The 18598-nt window shown below is 46.0% G+C and overlaps 10 non-coding genes across 10 annotated transcripts; all 10 read right to left on the bottom strand.

Moving 5' to 3' along the window:
• Positions 1 to 424: 424 nt before the first annotated feature.
• Positions 425 to 497, bottom strand: trnav-uac (transfer RNA valine (anticodon UAC)). The gene has a single exon. It is a non-coding gene; the product is annotated as a tRNA-Val (tRNA).
• A 1910-nt stretch (positions 498 to 2407) lies between these two features.
• On the bottom strand, positions 2408 to 2480 carry trnav-uac (transfer RNA valine (anticodon UAC)). The gene has a single exon. It is a non-coding gene; the product is annotated as a tRNA-Val (tRNA).
• A 907-nt stretch (positions 2481 to 3387) lies between these two features.
• trnar-acg (transfer RNA arginine (anticodon ACG)) lies at positions 3388 to 3460 on the bottom strand. Its single transcript has one exon. It is a non-coding gene; the product is annotated as a tRNA-Arg (tRNA).
• Positions 3461 to 5882: 2422 nt separating this feature from the next.
• trnar-acg (transfer RNA arginine (anticodon ACG)) lies at positions 5883 to 5955 on the bottom strand. Its single transcript has one exon. It is a non-coding gene; the product is annotated as a tRNA-Arg (tRNA).
• Positions 5956 to 8378: 2423 nt separating this feature from the next.
• Positions 8379 to 8451, bottom strand: trnar-acg (transfer RNA arginine (anticodon ACG)). Its single transcript has one exon. It is a non-coding gene; the product is annotated as a tRNA-Arg (tRNA).
• A 1454-nt stretch (positions 8452 to 9905) lies between these two features.
• trnav-uac (transfer RNA valine (anticodon UAC)) lies at positions 9906 to 9978 on the bottom strand. The gene has a single exon. It is a non-coding gene; the product is annotated as a tRNA-Val (tRNA).
• Positions 9979 to 11888: 1910 nt separating this feature from the next.
• On the bottom strand, positions 11889 to 11961 carry trnav-uac (transfer RNA valine (anticodon UAC)). The gene has a single exon. It is a non-coding gene; the product is annotated as a tRNA-Val (tRNA).
• A 907-nt stretch (positions 11962 to 12868) lies between these two features.
• On the bottom strand, positions 12869 to 12941 carry trnar-acg (transfer RNA arginine (anticodon ACG)). Its single transcript has one exon. It is a non-coding gene; the product is annotated as a tRNA-Arg (tRNA).
• A 2422-nt stretch (positions 12942 to 15363) lies between these two features.
• On the bottom strand, positions 15364 to 15436 carry trnar-acg (transfer RNA arginine (anticodon ACG)). Its single transcript has one exon. It is a non-coding gene; the product is annotated as a tRNA-Arg (tRNA).
• A 2422-nt stretch (positions 15437 to 17858) lies between these two features.
• On the bottom strand, positions 17859 to 17931 carry trnar-acg (transfer RNA arginine (anticodon ACG)). Its single transcript has one exon. It is a non-coding gene; the product is annotated as a tRNA-Arg (tRNA).
• Positions 17932 to 18598: the final 667 nt, after the last annotated feature.

The following is an 18598-nucleotide window of genomic DNA, read 5'->3' as shown; positions in this document are numbered from 1 at the left end:
TGAGAAGCACTTGATGTTTCTACCCGGTATGGCCCCGGGGACCTTTCGCATGTTAGGGGAATGTGCTAACCACTACACTACAGAAACCGCTGGCGGTGCAGTAATCAATGGACTTGTGCAATGTTCAACCTCACTGTGTTGCTGCAGATTCTCATGGTTCGTCTGAGAGGCCATGTCACTTATTACAAGAAGACAGCCGTTTCTTTAAAACCGATGTCTCAACTTATAAAACAATCAGGAATCGAACTTTACAGACCTGAAGATAAGTTATGTTTTGCTTGAAGTGGAAGTTAAATTGAGAATGCAGGGCTTTCGTAAATAACCACAACCAGACGGGTGCATGCATTTTGCTATTCCTCGTTGATGAAGACCAGTTACGAGATTGCGGCAATAGTCAGCAACAGACTAAACTGGAAATACGAAATGTTTCTGCCCGGTTTCGAACCGGGGACCTTTCGCGTGTAAGGCGAATATGATAACCACTACACTACAGAAACAGCTGGCAACCAGCGGACGTGTACAATGTGAAACCTCACTGTGTTGCTGCAGATTCGCATGGTGAGGCTGAGAGTCTAGGCCACTTATTACAAGACGACTGCTGTTTCTTACAGCTTTCACACTCATAGTGTGTGCAACAGTCTCACACTGTAAATGCTGCCCCCATTCTGTGTGTCCTTCCATCGCAGATTTGGGTTTGAATCTTGTTTCCACTTCTTCTTTGTATCCGGGCGGTAGTTTTTGAGAGCTGGCACAGACACAGCGGCTGGAATGGCCTCATACTGTGGTGTAATTATTCTCTCATTCGATGCTCACCTCACTCTGTGGCCAGGGAACCCTAGGCCTTTTCTCATTTAATCTCTCCTGACTTGCACCCTGTCAGAGCGCTTTCCTGTTGTTCTGTTTGCTCCCACCAGGATTTGACTTGGTTAAAACGTCCGACATTTCTAACCCGTCCCGGTTTTAATGAAAGGTGATGGTGAAAGACAAGCTTTGTTGTCCTGTCGACAAATTCCGCCTGACTCGCTGAGTTGTTCCAGTATTTTCCGCAGATGTTAGATCGACTTTCGATGGCAATAACAGCGTGCTTCTGTTACTTTCCCGGGGCTCGTTGGTCTAGGGGTATGACATTCACTTACCTCTATTGACTAATTCCAGTTGATTCAGGCAGCCCTCTGTATATTTCATTTTATTCAGTTCAACAACATCAGACTGTGGAATCTCTCTTCTCCCTCCACCATCTGTTTATTTCCATCAAGTTATTTTCATTCCTTCCATTGGTATGTTTTACCCTCAGCATTGCGCCCCTCCCCCCAGCCCATACCATCCTACTTGAGCAACCCTGTCGCCAATTGTTCGCTGACACACTGTTTTCTTTGTTCTGCTATTAACACATTCTGATCTCTTGAGGCGCCACTATCAGCAACTTTCTTAGCCTTGATGAGCCTCATTTACATTCCCTTTTTCTTTCTGTCCGAGACATTTTCGTCATTTTCCACCTATTGCTGACCACTCTATCGAGGCCCAATAGGGCACGCCAACCCCGCCCCATCCACATTTGTCTGAATCTGACCCCATTTCCAGTTCTCCAGCTTTGACAAAGAGTCACCCAGGCCCGGAACGACCGCTGCCATCTCGCTCCACAGAGGCCGTCAGTCCTGCTGAGATTGTCCAGTATGTTCTGTTTTTGTTTCAGAATGAAGCATCCGCAGTAAGTTGCATTTGTCGTTCATTTAGACATGTTTGAGATGGTGAATAAGTAGGTGTATCTGCATTAGTAAATGCATGAAATTCTGTTGTGGATGAACTAGCTCCGCATATCCAAAATAAGAAGGTCCTTTTCTTCTCATTGCCTGTCGAAAATTCAGTGCTTGTGACTTAATGTGGAATTTATTTTAGTGGCTCATGAGAGTCTAAACCTCATAATCCTCGAACATACGAGATGGGGGAACAAAAGTACTTTGTGCAAACATTCCTCACACAACATGAGAAGCACTTGATGTTTCTACCTGGTATGGCCCCGGGGACCTTTCGCATGTTAGGGGAATGTGCTAACCACTACACTACAGAAACCGCTGGCGGTGCAGTAATCATTGGACTTGTGCAATGTTCAACCTCACTGTGTTGCTGCAGCTTCTCATGGTTCGTCTGAGAGGCCATGTCACTTATTACAAGAAGACAGCCGTTTCTTTAAAACCGATGTCTCAACTTATAAAACAATCAGGAATCGAACTTTACAGACCTGTAGATAAGTTATGTTTTGCTTGAAGTGGAAGTTAAATTGAGAATGCAGGGCTTTCGTAAATAACCACAACCAGACGGGTGCATGCATTTTGCTATTCCTCGTTGATGAAGACCAGTTACGAGATTGCGACAATAGTCAGCAACAGACTAAACTGGAAGTTCGAGATGTTTCTGCCCGGTTTCGAACCGGGGACCTTTCGCGTGTAAGGCGAATGTGATAACCACTACACTACAGAAACAGCTGGCAATCAACAGACGTGTACAATGTGCAACCTCACTGTGTTGCTGCAGATTCGCATGGTGAGGCTGAGAGGCTAGGCCACTTATTACAAGACGACTGCTGTTTCTTTCAAAAACAGATGTTTCAACATATAAAACCACGAGATGTAGAAATTAGATCGAACTTAACATGATCTGCGTTAACTTCACAGGGACGTGACCCAACTAATCCACAGAGCCAAAGTGGAGAATTGAACTGACTGGAGAGCTGCATCTTAACGCTGACCTCCCGGACCTCGGCCTCCTGAAATGTTCCAAAGAAGCTCAACAAACACTCGAGGAACAGCAGCGCATCTTTCCACTGGGCTCAATACAGCTTTCACACTCATAGTGTGTGCAACCGTCTCACACTGTAAATGCTGCCCCCATTCTGTGTGTACTACCATCGCAGATTTGGGTTTGAATCTTGTTTCCACTTCGTCTTTGTATCCGGGCGGTAGTTGCTGAGAGCTGGCACAGACACAGCGGCTGGAATGGCCTCATACTGTGGTGTAATTATTCTCTCATTCGATGCTCACCTCACTCTGTGGCCAGGGAACCCTAGGCCTTTTCTCATTTAATCTCTCCTGACTTGCACCCTGTCAGAGCGCTTTCCTGTTATTCTGTTTGCTCCCACCGGGATTTGACTTGGTTAAAACGTCCGACATTTCTAACCCGTCCCGGTTTTAATGAAAAGTGATGGTGAAAGACGAGCTGTGTTGTCCTGTCGACAAATGCCGCCTGACTCGCTGAGTTGTTCCAGTATCTTCCGCAGATGTCGGATCAACTTTCGATACGAGAATTGAAGACGTTCTGCTCACTTTGCTCTGCATCAAGAATCAGCTGTCCCACCCAGTGAGTTAAAGCGCACGCCAAAAGTTCGAATTCCGAGCCAGCCAGGAGTCGAACCTGGAAACTCCTGATTCGTAGTCAGACGCGTTATCCATTGCGCCACTGGCCCAGCCGGGCGCATGCATTTTGCTATTCCTTGTTGAGCCTCTGTGGCGCATTCGGCGGGATTCATTCACATTGGGTTTCCTTTGAGAAGCTGAGCTCACACAGCAGGGAACCAATACGTTCCCGAGACAATCAAGACATTTTCTAAAAGCTTGTCTATGTGTGGATATTCACTTACTTCTATTGACTTATTCCAGTATATTCAGGCAGCTCTCTGTATGTTTCATTTTATTCAGTTCAACAACATCAGACTGTGTAACCTCTCTTCCCCCTCCACCATCTGCTTCTTCCCCCTCCACCATCTGTATCCATCATCTTATTTTAATTCCTTGCATTGATATGTTTTACCCTCAGCATTGCCCCCCTCCCCCAGCCCATACCATCCTACTTGAGCAATCTGATCCCTGTCGCCAATTGTTCGCTGACACACTGCTTACTTTCTGCGATTAACACATTCTGATCTCTTGAGGCGCCACTATCAGCACCTTGATTAGCCTCATTTACATTCCCTTTTTCTTTCTGTCCGAGACATTTTCGTCATTTTCCACCTATTGCTGACCACGCTATCGAGGCCCAATAGGGCACGCCAACCCCGCCCCATCCACATTAGTCTGAATCTGACCCCATTTCCAGTTCTCCAGCTTTGACAAAGAGTCACCCAGACCCGGACCGACCGCTGCCATCTCGCTCCACAGAGGCTGTCAGTCCTGCTGAGATTGTCCAGTATGTTCTGTTTTTGTTTCAGAATGAAGCATCCGCAGTAAGTTGCATTTGTCGTTCATTTAGACATGTTTGAGATGGTGAATAAGTATGTTTATCTGCATTTGTAAATGCATGAAATTCTGTTGTGGATGAACTAGCTCCGAATATCCAAAATAAGAAGGTCCTTTTCTTCTCATTGCCTGTCGAAAATTCAGTGATTGTGACTTAATGTGGAATTTATTTTAGTGGCTCATGAGAGACTAATCCTCATAATCCTCGAACATACGAGATGGGGAACACAAGTACTTTGTGAAAACATTCCTCACACAACATGAGAAGCACTTGATGTTTCTACCCGGTATGGCCCCGGGGACCTTTCGCATGTTAGGGGAATGTGCTAACCACTACACTACAGAAACCGCTGGCGGTGCAGTAATCAATGGACTTGTGCAATGTTCAACCTCACTGTGTTGCTGCAGATTCTCATGGTTCGTCTGAGAGGCCATGTCACTTATTACAAGAAGACAGCCGTTTCTTTAAAACCGATGTCTCAACTTATAAAACAATCAGGAATCGAACTTTACAGACCTGAAGATAAGTTATGCTTGAAGTGGAAGTTAAATTGAGAAGGCAGGGCTTTCGAAAATAACCACAACCATACGGGTGCATGCATTTTGCTATTCCTCGTTGATGAAGACCAGTTACGAGATTGCGGCAATAGTCAGCAACAGACTAAACTGGAAGTACGAGATGTTTCTGCTCGGTTTCGAACTTTTCGCGTGTTAGGCGAATGTGATAACCACTACACTACAGAAACAGCTGGCAATCAACGGACGTGTACAATGTGCAACCTCACTGTGTTGCTGCAGATTCGCATGGTGAGGCTGAGAGGCTAGGCCACTTATTACAAGACGACTGCTGTTTCTTTAAAAAACAGATGTTTCAACATATAAAACCACGAGATGTAGAAATTAGATCGAACTTAACATGATCTGCGTTAACTTCACAGGGACGTGACCCATCTAATCCACAGAGCCAAAGTGGAGAATTGAACTGACTGGAGAGCTGCATCTTAACGCTGACCTCCAGGACCTCGGCCTCCTGAAATGTTCCAAAGAAGCTCAACAAACACTCGAGGAACAGCAGCGCATCTTTCCACTGGGCTCAATACAGCTTTCACACTCATAGTGTGTGCAACAGTCTCACACTGTAAATGCTGCCCCCACTCTGTGTGTACTTCCATCGCAGATTTGGGTTTGAATCTTGTTTCCACTTGTTCTTTGTATCCGGGCGGTAGTTGTTGAGAGCTGGCACAGACACAGCGGCTGGAATGGCCTTATACTGTGGTGTAATTATTCTCTCATTCGATTCTCACCTCACTCTGTGGCCAGGGAACCCTTGGCCTTTTCTCATTTAATCTCTCCTGGCTTGCACCCTGTCAGAGCGCTTTCCTGTTGTTCTGTTTGCTCCCACCAGGATTTGACTTGGTTAAAACGTCCGACATTTCTAACCCGCCCCGGTTTTAATGAAAGGTGATGGTGAAAGACGTGCTTTGTTGTCCTGTCGACAAATGCCGCCTGACTCGCTGAGTTGTTCCAGTATCTTCCGCAGATGTCGGATCAACTTTCGATCCGAGAATTGAAGACGTTCTGCTCACTTTGCTCTGCATCAAGAATCAGCTGTCCCACCCAGTGAGTTAAAGCGCACGCCAAAAGTTCGAATTCCGAGCCAGCCAGGAGTCGAACCTAGAATCTCCTGATTCGTAGTCAGACGCGTTATCCATTGCGCCACTGGCCCAGCCGGTTGCATGCATTTTGCTATTCCTTGTTGAGCCTCTGTGGCGCATTCGGCGGGATTCATTCACATTGGGTTTCCTTTGAGAAGCTGAGCTCACACAGCAGGGAACCAATACGTTCCCGAGACAATCAAGACATTTTCTAAAAGCTTGTCTATGTGTGGATATTCACTTACTTCTATTGACTTATTCCAGTAGATTCAGGCAGCTCTCTGCATGTTTCATTTTATTCAGTTCAACAACATCAGACTGTGTAACCTCTCTTCCCCCTCCACCATCTGCTTCTTCCCCCTCCACCATCTGTATCCATCATCTTATTTTAATTCCTTGCATTGATATGTTTTACCCTCAGCATTGCCCCCCTCCCCCAGCCCATACCATCCTACTTGAGCAATCTGATCCCTGTCGCCAATTGTTCGCTGACACACTGCTTACTTTCTGCGATTAACACATTCTGATCTCTTGAGGCGCCACTATCAGCACCTTGATTAGCCTCATTTACATTCCCTTTTTCTTTCTGTCCGAGACATTTTCGTCATTTTCCACCTATTGCTGACCACTCTATCGAGGCCCAATAGGGCACGCCAACCCCGCCCCATCCACATTAGTCTGAATCTGACCCCATTTCCAGTTCGCCAGCTTTGACAAAGAGTCACCCAGGCCCGGAACGACCGCTGCCATCTCGCTCCACAGAGGCTGTCAGTCCTGCTGAGATTGTCCAGTATGTTCTGTTTTTGTTTCAGAATGAAGCATCCGCAGTAAGTTGCATTTGTCGTTCATTTAGACATGTTTGAGATGGTGAATAAGTAGGTGTATCTGCATTAGTAAATGCATGAAATTCTGTTGTGGATGAACTAGCTCCGCATATCCAAAATAAGAAGGTCCTTTTCTTCTCATTGCCTGTCGAAAATTCAGTGCTTGTGACTTAATGTGGAATTTATTTTAGTGGCTCATGAGAGTCTAAACCTCATAATCCTCGAACATACGAGATGGGGGAACAAAAGTACTTTGTGCAAATATTCCTCACACAACATGAGAAGCACTTGATGTTTCTACCCGGTATGGCCCCGGGGACCTTTCGCATGTTAGGGGAATGTGCTAACCACTACACTACAGAAACCGCTGGCGGTGCAGTAATCAATGGACTTGTGCAATGTTCAACCTCACTGTGTTGCTGCAGATTCTCATGGTTCGTCTGAGAGGCCATGTCACTTATTACAAGAAGACAGCCGTTTCTTTAAAACCGATGTCTCAACTTATAAAACAATCAGGAATCGAACTTTACAGACCTGAAGATAAGTTATGCTTGAAGTGGAAGTTAAATTGAGAAGGCAGGGCTTTCGAAAATAACCACAACCATACGGGTGCATGCATTTTGCTATTCCTCGTTGATGAAGACCAGTTACGAGATTGCGGCAATAGTCAGCAACAGACTAAACTGGAAGTACGAGATGTTTCTGCTCGGTTTCGAACTTTTCGCGTGTTAGGCGAATGTGATAACCACTACACTACAGAAACAGCTGGCAATCAACGGACGTGTACAATGTGCAACCTCACTGTGTTGCTGCAGATTCGCATGGTGAGGCTGAGAGGCTAGGCCACTTATTACAAGACGACTGCTGTTTCTTTAAAAAACAGATGTTTCAACATATAAAACCACGAGATGTAGAAATTAGATCGAACTTAACATGATCTGCGTTAACTTCACAGGGACGTGACCCATCTAATCCACAGAGCCAAAGTGGAGAATTGAACTGACTGGAGAGCTGCATCTTAACGCTGACCTCCAGGACCTCGGCCTCCTGAAATGTTCCAAAGAAGCTCAACAAACACTCGAGGAACAGCAGCGCATCTTTCCACTGGGCTCAATACAGCTTTCACACTCATAGTGTGTGCAACAGTCTCACACTGTAAATGCTGCCCCCACTCTGTGTGTACTTCCATCGCAGATTTGGGTTTGAATCTTGTTTCCACTTGTTCTTTGTATCCGGGCGGTAGTTGTTGAGAGCTGGCACAGACACAGCGGCTGGAATGGCCTTATACTGTGGTGTAATTATTCTCTCATTCGATTCTCACCTCACTCTGTGGCCAGGGAACCCTTGGCCTTTTCTCATTTAATCTCTCCTGGCTTGCACCCTGTCAGAGCGCTTTCCTGTTGTTCTGTTTGCTCCCACCAGGATTTGACTTGGTTAAAACGTCCGACATTTCTAACCCGCCCCGGTTTTAATGAAAGGTGATGGTGAAAGACGTGCTTTGTTGTCCTGTCGACAAATGCCGCCTGACTCGCTGAGTTGTTCCAGTATCTTCCGCAGATGTCGGATCAACTTTCGATCCGAGAATTGAAGACGTTCTGCTCACTTTGCTCTGCATCAAGAATCAGCTGTCCCACCCAGTGAGTTAAAGCGCACGCCAAAAGTTCGAATTCCGAGCCAGCCAGGAGTCGAACCTAGAATCTCCTGATTCGTAGTCAGACGCGTTATCCATTGCGCCACTGGCCCAGCCGGGTGCATGCATTTTGCTATTCCTTGTTGAGCCTCTGTGGCGCATTCGGCGGGATTCATTCACATTGGGTTTCCTTTGAGAAGCTGAGCTCACACAGCAGGGAACCAATACGTTCCCGAGACAATCAAGACATTTTCTAAAAGCTTGTCTATGTGTGGATATTCACTTACTTCTATTGACTTATTCCAGTAGATTCAGGCAGCTCTCTGCATGTTTCATTTTATTCAGTTCAACAACATCAGACTGTGTAACCTCTCTTCCCCCTCCACCATCTGCTTCTTCCCCCTCCACCATCTGTATCCATCATCTTATTTTAATTCCTTGCATTGATATGTTTTACCCTCAGCATTGCCCCCCTCCCCCAGCCCATACCATCCTACTTGAGCAATCTGATCCCTGTCGCCAATTGTTCGCTGACACACTGCTTACTTTCTGCGATTAACACATTCTGATCTCTTGAGGCGCCACTATCAGCACCTTGATTAGCCTCATTTACATTCCCTTTTTCTTTCTGTCCGAGACATTTTCGTCATTTTCCACCTATTGCTGACCACTCTATCGAGGCCCAATAGGGCACGCCAACCCCGCCCCATCCACATTAGTCTGAATCTGACCCCATTTCCAGTTCTCCAGCTTTGACAAAGAGTCACCCAGGCCCGGAACGACCGCTGCCATCTCGCTCCACAGAGGCTGTCAGTCCTGCTGAGATTGTCCAGTATGTTCTGTTTTTGTTTCAGAATGAAGCATCCGCAGTAAGTTGCATTTGTCGTTCATTTAGACATGTTTGAGATGGTGAATAAGTATGTTTATCTGCATTTGTAAATGCATGAAATTCTGTTGTGGATGAACTAGCTCCGAATATCCAAAATAAGAAGGTCCTTTTCTTCTCATTGCCTGTCGAAAATTCAGTGCTTGTGACTTAATGTGGAATTTATTTTGGTGGCTCATGAGAGACTAATCCTCATAATCCTCGAACATACGAGATGGGGAACACAAGTACTTTGAGCAAACATTCCTCACACAACATGAGAAGCACTTGATGTTTCTACCCGGTATGGCCCCGGGGACCTTTCGCATGTTAGGGGAATGTGCTAACCACTACACTACAGAAAACGCTGGCGGTGCAGTAATCACTGGACTTGTGCAATGTTCAACCTCACTGTGTTGCTGCAGATTCTCATGGTTCGTCTGAGAGGCCATGTCACTTATTACAAGAAGACAGCCGTTTCTTTAAAACCGATGTCTCAACTTATAAAACAATCAGGAATCGAACTTTACAGACCTGAAGATAAGTTATGTTTTGCTTGAAGTGGAAGTTAAATTGAGAATGCAGGGCTTTCGTAAATAACCACAACCAGACGGGTGCATGCATTTTGCTATTCCTCGTTGATGAAGACCAGTTACGAGATTGCGGCAATAGTCAGCAACAGACTAAACTGGAAATACGAAATGTTTCTGCCCGGTTTCGAACCGGGGACCTTTCGCGTGTAAGGCGAATGTGATAACCACTACACTACAGAAACAGCTGGCAACCAGCGGACGTGTACAATGTGAAACCTCACTGTGTTGCTGCAGATTCGCATGGTGAGGCTGAGAGGCTAGGCCACTTATTACAAGACGACTGCTGTTTCTTACAGCTTTCACACTCATAGTGTGTGCAACAGTCTCACACTGTAAATGCTGCCCCCATTCTGTGTGTCCTTCCATCGCAGATTTGGGTTTGAATCTTGTTTCCACTTCTTCTTTGTATCCGGGCGGTAGTTTTTGAGAGCTGGCACAGACACAGCGGCTGGAATGGCCTCATACTGTGGTGTAATTATTCTCTCATTCGATGCTCACCTCACTCTGTGGCCAGGGAACCCTAGGCCTTTTCTCATTTAATCTCTCCTGACTTGCACCCTGTCAGAGCGCTTTCCTGTTGTTCTGTTTGCTCCCACCAGGATTTGACTTGGTTAAAACGTCCGACATTTCTAACCCGTCCCGGTTTTAATGAAAGGTGATGGTGAAAGACAAGCTTTGTTGTCCTGTCGACAAATTCCGCCTGACTCGCTGAGTTGTTCCAGTATTTTCCGCAGATGTTAGATCGACTTTCGATGGCAATAACAGCGTGCTTCTGTTACTTTCCCGGGGCTCGTTGGTCTAGGGGTATGACATTCACTTACCTCTATTGACTAATTCCAGTTGATTCAGGCAGCCCTCTGTATATTTCATTTTATTCAGTTCAACAACATCAGACTGTGTAATCTCTCTTCTCCCTCCACCATCTGTTTATTTCCATCAAGTTATTTTCATTCCTTCCATTGGTATGTTTTACCCTCAGCATTGCGCCCCTCCCCCCAGCCCATACCATCCTACTTGAGCAACCCTGTCGCCAATTGTTCGCTGACACACTGTTTTCTTTGTTCTGCTATTAACACATTCTGATCTCTTGAGGCGCCACTATCAGCAACTTTCTTAGCCTTGATTAGCCTCATTTACATTCCCTTTTTCTTTCTGTCCGAGACATTTTCGTCATTTTCCACCTATTGCTGACCACTCTATCGAGGCCCAATAGGGCACGCCAACCCCGCCCCATCCACATTTGTCTGAATCTGACCCCATTTCCAGTTCTCCAGCTTTGACAAAGAGTCACCCAGGCCCGGAACGACCGCTGCCATCTCGCTCCACAGAGGCCGTCAGTCCTGCTGAGATTGTCCAGTATGTTCTGTTTTTGTTTCAGAATGAAGCATCCGCAGTAAGTTGCATTTGTCGTTCATTTAGACATGTTTGAGATGGTGAATAAGTAGGTGTATCTGCATTAGTAAATGCATGAAATTCTGTTGTGGATGAACTAGCTCCGCATATCCAAAATAAGAAGGTCCTTTTCTTCTCATTGCCTGTCGAAAATTCAGTGCTTGTGACTTAATGTGGAATTTATTTTAGTGGCTCATGAGAGTCTAAACCTCATAATCCTCGAACATACGAGATGGGGGAACAAAAGTACTTTGTGCAAACATTCCTCACACAACATGAGAAGCACTTGATGTTTCTACCTGGTATGGCCCCGGGGACCTTTCGCATGTTAGGGGAATGTGCTAACCACTACACTACAGAAACCGCTGGCGGTGCAGTAATCATTGGACTTGTGCAATGTTCAACCTCACTGTGTTGCTGCAGCTTCTCATGGTTCGTCTGAGAGGCCATGTCACTTATTACAAGAAGACAGCCGTTTCTTTAAAACCGATGTCTCAACTTATAAAACAATCAGGAATCGAACTTTACAGACCTGAAGATAAGTTATGTTTTGCTTGAAGTGGAAGTTAAATTGAGAATGCAGGGCTTTCGTAAATAACCACAACCAGACGGGTGCATGCATTTTGCTATTCCTCGTTGATGAAGACCAGTTACGAGATTGCGACAATAGTCAGCAACAGACTAAACTGGAAGTTCGAGATGTTTCTGCCCGGTTTCGAACCGGGGACCTTTCGCGTGTAAGGCGAATGTGATAACCACTACACTACAGAAACAGCTGGCAATCAACGGACGTGTACAATGTGCAACCTCACTGTGTTGCTGCAGATTCGCATGGTGAGGCTGAGAGGCTAGGCCACTTATTACAAGACGACTGCTGTTTCTTTCAAAAACAGATGTTTCAACATATAAAACCACGAGATGTAGAAATTAGATCGAACTTAACATGATCTGCGTTAACTTCACAGGGACGTGACCCAACTAATCCACAGAGCCAAAGTGGAGAATTGAACTGACTGGAGAGCTGCATCTTAACGCTGACCTCCCGGACCTCGGCCTCCTGAAATGTTCCAAAGAAGCTCAACAAACACTCGAGGAACAGCAGCGCATCTTTCCACTGGGCTCAATACAGCTTTCACACTCATAGTGTGTGCAACCGTCTCACACTGTAAATGCTGCCCCCATTCTGTGTGTACTACCATCGCAGATTTGGGTTTGAATCTTGTTTCCACTTCGTCTTTGTATCCGGGCGGTAGTTGCTGAGAGCTGGCACAGACACAGCGGCTGGAATGGCCTCATACTGTGGTGTAATTATTCTCTCATTCGATGCTCACCTCACTCTGTGGCCAGGGAACCCTAGGCCTTTTCTCATTTAATCTCTCCTGACTTGCACCCTGTCAGAGCGCTTTCCTGTTATTCTGTTTGCTCCCACCGGGATTTGACTTGGTTAAAACGTCCGACATTTCTAACCCGTCCCGGTTTTAATGAAAAGTGATGGTGAAAGACGAGCTGTGTTGTCCTGTCGACAAATGCCGCCTGACTCGCTGAGTTGTTCCAGTATCTTCCGCAGATGTCGGATCAACTTTCGATACGAGAATTGAAGACGTTCTGCTCACTTTGCTCTGCATCAAGAATCAGCTGTCCCACCCAGTGAGTTAAAGCGCACGCCAAAAGTTCGAATTCCGAGCCAGCCAGGAGTCGAACCTGGAAACTCCTAATTCGTAGTCAGACGCGTTATCCATTGCGCCACTGGCCCAGCCGGGTGCATGCATTTTGCTATTCCTTGTTGAGCCTCTGTGGCGCATTCGGCGGGATTCATTCACATTGGGTTTCCTTTGAGAAGCTGAGCTCACACAGCAGGGAACCAATACGTTCCCGAGACAATCAAGACATTTTCTAAAAGCTTGTCTATGTGTGGATATTCACTTACTTCTATTGACTTATTCCAGTAGATTCAGGCAGCTCTCTGTATGTTTCATTTTATTCAGTTCAACAACATCAGACTGTGTAACCTCTCTTCCCCCTCCACCATCTGCTTCTTCCCCCTCCACCATCTGTATCCATCATCTTATTTTAATTCCTTGCATTGATATGTTTTACCCTCAGCATTGCCCCCCTCCCCCAGCCCATACCATCCTACTTGAGCAATCTGATCCCTGTCGCCAATTGTTCGCTGACACACTGCTTACTTTCTGCGATTAACACATTCTGATCTCTTGAGGCGCCACTATCAGCACCTTGATTAGCCTCATTTACATTCCCTTTTTCTTTCTGTCCGAGACATTTTCGTCATTTTCCACCTATTGCTGACCACTCTATCGAGGCCCAATAGGGCACGCCAACCCCGCCCCATCCACATTAGTCTGAATCTGACCCCATTTCCAGTTCTCCAGCTTTGACAAAGAGTCACCCAGACCCGGACCGACCGCTGCCATCTCGCTCCACAGAGGCTGTCAGTCCTGCTGAGATTGTCCAGTATGTTCTGTTTTTGTTTCAGAATGAAGCATCCGCAGTAAGTTGCATTTGTCGTTCATTTAGACATGTTTGAGATGGTGAATAAGTATGTTTATCTGCATTTGTAAATGCATGAAATTCTGTTGTGGATGAACTAGCTCCGAATATCCAAAATAAGAAGGTCCTTTTCTTCTCATTGCCTGTCGAAAATTCAGTGCTTGTGACTTAATGTGGAATTTATTTTAGTGGTTCATGAGAGACTAATCCTCATAATCCTCGAACATACGAGATGGGGAACACAAGTACTTTGTGAAAACATTCCTCACACAACATGAGAAGCACTTGATGTTTCTACCCGGTATGGCCCCGGGGACCTTTCGCATGTTAGGGGAATGTGCTAACCACTACACTACAGAAACCGCTGGCGGTGCAGTAATCAATGGACTTGTGCAATGTTCAACCTCACTGTGTTGCTGCAGATTCTCATGGTTCGTCTGAGAGGCCATGTCACTTATTACAAGAAGACAGCCGTTTCTTTAAAACCGATGTCTCAACTTATAAAACAATCAGGAATCGAACTTTACAGACCTGAAGATAAGTTATGCTTGAAGTGGAAGTTAAATTGAGAAGGCAGGGCTTTCGAAAATAACCACAACCATACGGGTGCATGCATTTTGCTATTCCTCGTTGATGAAGACCAGTTACGAGATTGCGGCAATAGTCAGCAACAGACTAAACTGGAAGTACGAGATGTTTCTGCTCGGTTTCGAACTTTTCGCGTGTTAGGCGAATGTGATAACCACTACACTACAGAAACAGCTGGCAATCAACGGACGTGTACAATGTGCAACCTCACTGTGTTGCTGCAGATTCGCATGGTGAGGCTGAGAGGCTAGGCCACTTATTACAAGACGACTGCTGTTTCTTTAAAAAACAGATGTTTCAACATATAAAACCACGAGATGTAGAAATTAGATCGAACTTAACATGATCTGCGTTAACTTCACAGGGACGTGACCCATCTAATCCAAAGAGCCAAAGTGGAGAATTGAACTGACTGGAGAGCTGCATCTTAACGCTGACCTCCAGGACCTCGGCCTCCTGAAATGTTCCAAAGAAGCTCAACAAACACTCGAGGAACAGCAGCGCATCTTTCCACTGGGCTCAATACAGCTTTCACACTCATAGTGTGTGCAACAGTCTCACACTGTAAATGCTGCCCCCGCTCTGTGTGTACTTCCATCGCAGATTTGGGTTTGAATCTTGTTTCCACTTGTTCTTTGTATCCGGGCGGTAGTTGTTGAGAGCTGGCACAGACACAGCGGCTGGAATGGCCTTATACTGTGGTGTAATTATTCTCTCATTCGATTCTCACCTCACTCTGTGGCCAGGGAACCCTTGGCCTTTTCTCATTTAATCTCTCCTGGCTTGCACCCTGTCAGAGCGCTTTCCTGTTGTTCTGTTTGCTCCCACCAGGATTTGACTTGGTTAAAACGTCCGACATTTCTAACCCGCCCCGGTTTTAATGAAAGGTGATGGTGAAAGACGTGCTTTGTTGTCCTGTCGACAAATGCCGCCTGACTCGCTGAGTTGTTCCAGTATCATCCGCAGATGTCGGATCAACTTTCGATCCGAGAATTGAAGACGTTCTGCTCACTTTGCTCTGCATCAAGAATCAGCTGTCCCACCCAGTGAGTTAAAGCGCACGCCAAAAGTTCGAATTCCGAGCCAGCCAGGAGTCGAACCTAGAATCTCCTGATTCGTAGTCAGACGCGTTATCCATTGCGCCACTGGCCCAGCCGGGTGCATGCATTTTGCTATTCCTTGTTGAGCCTCTGTGGCGCATTCGGCGGGATTCATTCACATTGGGTTTCCTTTGAGAAGCTGAGCTCACACAGCAGGGAACCAATACGTTCCCGAGACAATCAAGACATTTTCTAAAAGCTTGTCTATGTGTGGATATTCACTTACTTCTATTGACTTATTCCAGTAGATTCAGGCAGCTCTCTGCATGTTTCATTTTATTCAGTTCAACAACATCAGACTGTGTAACCTCTCTTCCCCCTCCACCATCTGCTTCTTCCCCCTCCACCATCTGTATCCATCATCTTATTTTAATTCCTTGCATTGATATGTTTTACCCTCAGCATTGCCCCCCTCCCCCAGCCCATACCATCCTACTTGAGCAATCTGATCCCTGTCGCCAATTGTTCGCTGACACACTGCTTACTTTCTGCGATTAACACATTCTGATCTCTTGAGGCGCCACTATCAGCACCTTGATTAGCCTCATTTACATTCCCTTTTTCTTTCTGTCCGAGACATTTTCGTCATTTTCCACCTATTGCTGACCACTCTATCGAGGCCCAATAGGGCACGCCAACCCCGCCCCATCCACATTAGTCTGAATCTGACCCCATTTCCAGTTCGCCAGCTTTGACAAAGAGTCACCCAGGCCCGGAACGACCGCTGCCATCTCGCTCCACAGAGGCTGTCAGTCCTGCTGAGATTGTCCAGTATGTTCTGTTTTTGTTTCAGAATGAAGCATCCGCAGTAAGTTGCATTTGTCGTTCATTTAGACATGTTTGAGATGGTGAATAAGTATGTTTATCTGCATTTGTAAATGCATGAAATTCTGTTGTGGATGAACTAGCTCCGAATATCCAAAATAAGAAGGTCCTTTTCTTCTCATTGCCTGTCGAAAATTCAGTGCTTGTGACTTAATGTGGAATTTATTTTAGTGGCTCATGAGAGACTAATCCTCATAATCCTCGAACATACGAGATGGGGAACACAAGTACTTTGAGCAAACATTCCTCACACAACATGAGAAGCACTTGATGTTTCTACCCGGTATGGCCCCGGGGACCTTTCGCATGTTAGGGGAATGTGCTAACCACTACACTACAGAAACCGCTGGCGGTGCAGTAATCAATGGACTTGTGCAATGTTCAACCTCACTGTGTTGCTGCAGATTCTCATGGTTCGTCTGAGAGGCCATGTCACTTATTACAAGAAGACAGCCGTTTCTTTAAAACCGATGTCTCAACTTATAAAACAATCAGGAATCGAACTTTACAGACCTGAAGATAAGTTATGCTTGAAGTGGAAGTTAAATTGAGAAGGCAGGGCTTTCGAAAATAACCACAACCATACGGGTGCATGCATTTTGCTATTCCTCGTTGATGAAGACCAGTTACGAGATTGCGGCAATAGTCAGCAACAGACTAAACTGGAAGTACGAGATGTTTCTGCTCGGTTTCGAACTTTTCGCGTGTTAGGCGAATGTGATAACCACTACACTACAGAAACAGCTGGCAATCAACGGACGTGTACAATGTGCAACCTCACTGTGTTGCTGCAGATTCGCATGGTGAGGCTGAGAGGCTAGGCCACTTATTACAAGACGACTGCTGTTTCTTTAAAAAACAGATGTTTCAACATATAAAACCACGAGATGTAGAAATTAGATCGAACTTAACATGATCTGCGTTAACTTCACAGGGACGTGACCCATCTAATCCACAGAGCCAAAGTGGAGAATTGAACTGACTGGAGAGCTGCATCTTAACGCTGACCTCCAGGACCTCGGCCTCCTGAAATGTTCCAAAGAAGCTCAACAAACACTCGAGGAACAGCAGCGCATCTTTCCACTGGGCTCAATACAGCTTTCACACTCATAGTGTGTGCAACAGTCTCACACTGTAAATGCTGCCCCCACTCTGTGTGTACTTCCATCGCAGATTTGGGTTTGAATCTTGTTTCCACTTGTTCTTTGTATCCGGGCGGTAGTTGTTGAGAGCTGGCACAGACACAGCGGCTGGAATGGCCTTATACTGTGGTGTAATTATTCTCTCATTCGATTCTCACCTCACTCTGTGGCCAGGGAACCCTTGGCCTTTTCTCATTTAATCTCTCCTGGCTTGCACCCTGTCAGAGCGCTTTCCTGTTGTTCTGTTTGCTCCCACCAGGATTTGACTTGGTTAAAACGTCCGACATTTCTAACCCGCCCCGGTTTTAATGAAAGGTGATGGTGAAAGACGTGCTTTGTTGTCCTGTCGACAAATGCCGCCTGACTCGCTGAGTTGTTCCAGTATCTTCCGCAGATGTCGGATCAACTTTCGATCCGAGAATTGAAGACGTTCTGCTCACTTTGCTCTGCATCAAGAATCAGCTGTCCCACCCAGTGAGTTAAAGCGCACGCCAAAAGTTCGAATTCCGAGCCAGCCAGGAGTCGAACCTAGAAACTCCTGATTCGTAGTCAGACGCGTTATCCATTGCGCCACTGGCCCAGCCGGGTGCATGCATTTTGCTATTCCTTGTTGAGCCTCTGTGGCGCATTCGGCGGGATTCATTCACATTGGGTTTCCTTTGAGAAGCTGAGCTCACACAGCAGGGAACCAATACGTTCCCGAGACAATCAAGACATTTTCTAAAAGCTTGTCTCTGTGTGGATATTCACTTACTTCTATTGACTTATTCCAGTAGATTCAGGCAGCTCTCTGCATGTTTCATTTTATTCAGTTCAACAACATCAGACTGTGTAACCTCTCTTCCCCCTCCACCATCTGCTTCTTCCCCCTCCACCATCTGTATCCATCATCTTATTTTAATTCCTTGCATTGATATGTTTTACCCTCAGCATTGCCCCCCTCCCCCAGCCCATACCATCCTACTTGAGCAATCTGATCCCTGTCGCCAATTGTTCGCTGACACACTGCTTACTTTCTGCGATTAACACATTCTGATCTCTTGAGGCGCCACTATCAGCACCTTGATTAGCCTCATTTACATTCCCTTTTTCTTTCTGTCCGAGACATTTTCGTCATTTTCCACCTATTGCTGACCACTCTATCGAGGCCCAATAGGGCACGCCAACCCCGCCCCATCCACATTAGTCTGAATCTGACCCCATTTCCAGTTCGCCAGCTTTGACAAAGAGTCACCCAGGCCCGGAAC

Source organism: Scyliorhinus torazame, chromosome 5 (assembly GCF_047496885.1).
Source record: "Scyliorhinus torazame isolate Kashiwa2021f chromosome 5, sScyTor2.1, whole genome shotgun sequence".
In the NCBI taxonomy this organism is placed as follows: domain Eukaryota; kingdom Metazoa; phylum Chordata; class Chondrichthyes; order Carcharhiniformes; family Scyliorhinidae; genus Scyliorhinus; species Scyliorhinus torazame.
The sequence above is the reverse complement of the archived record's forward strand: the minus strand, read 5'-3'. Positions and strand labels throughout refer to the sequence as shown.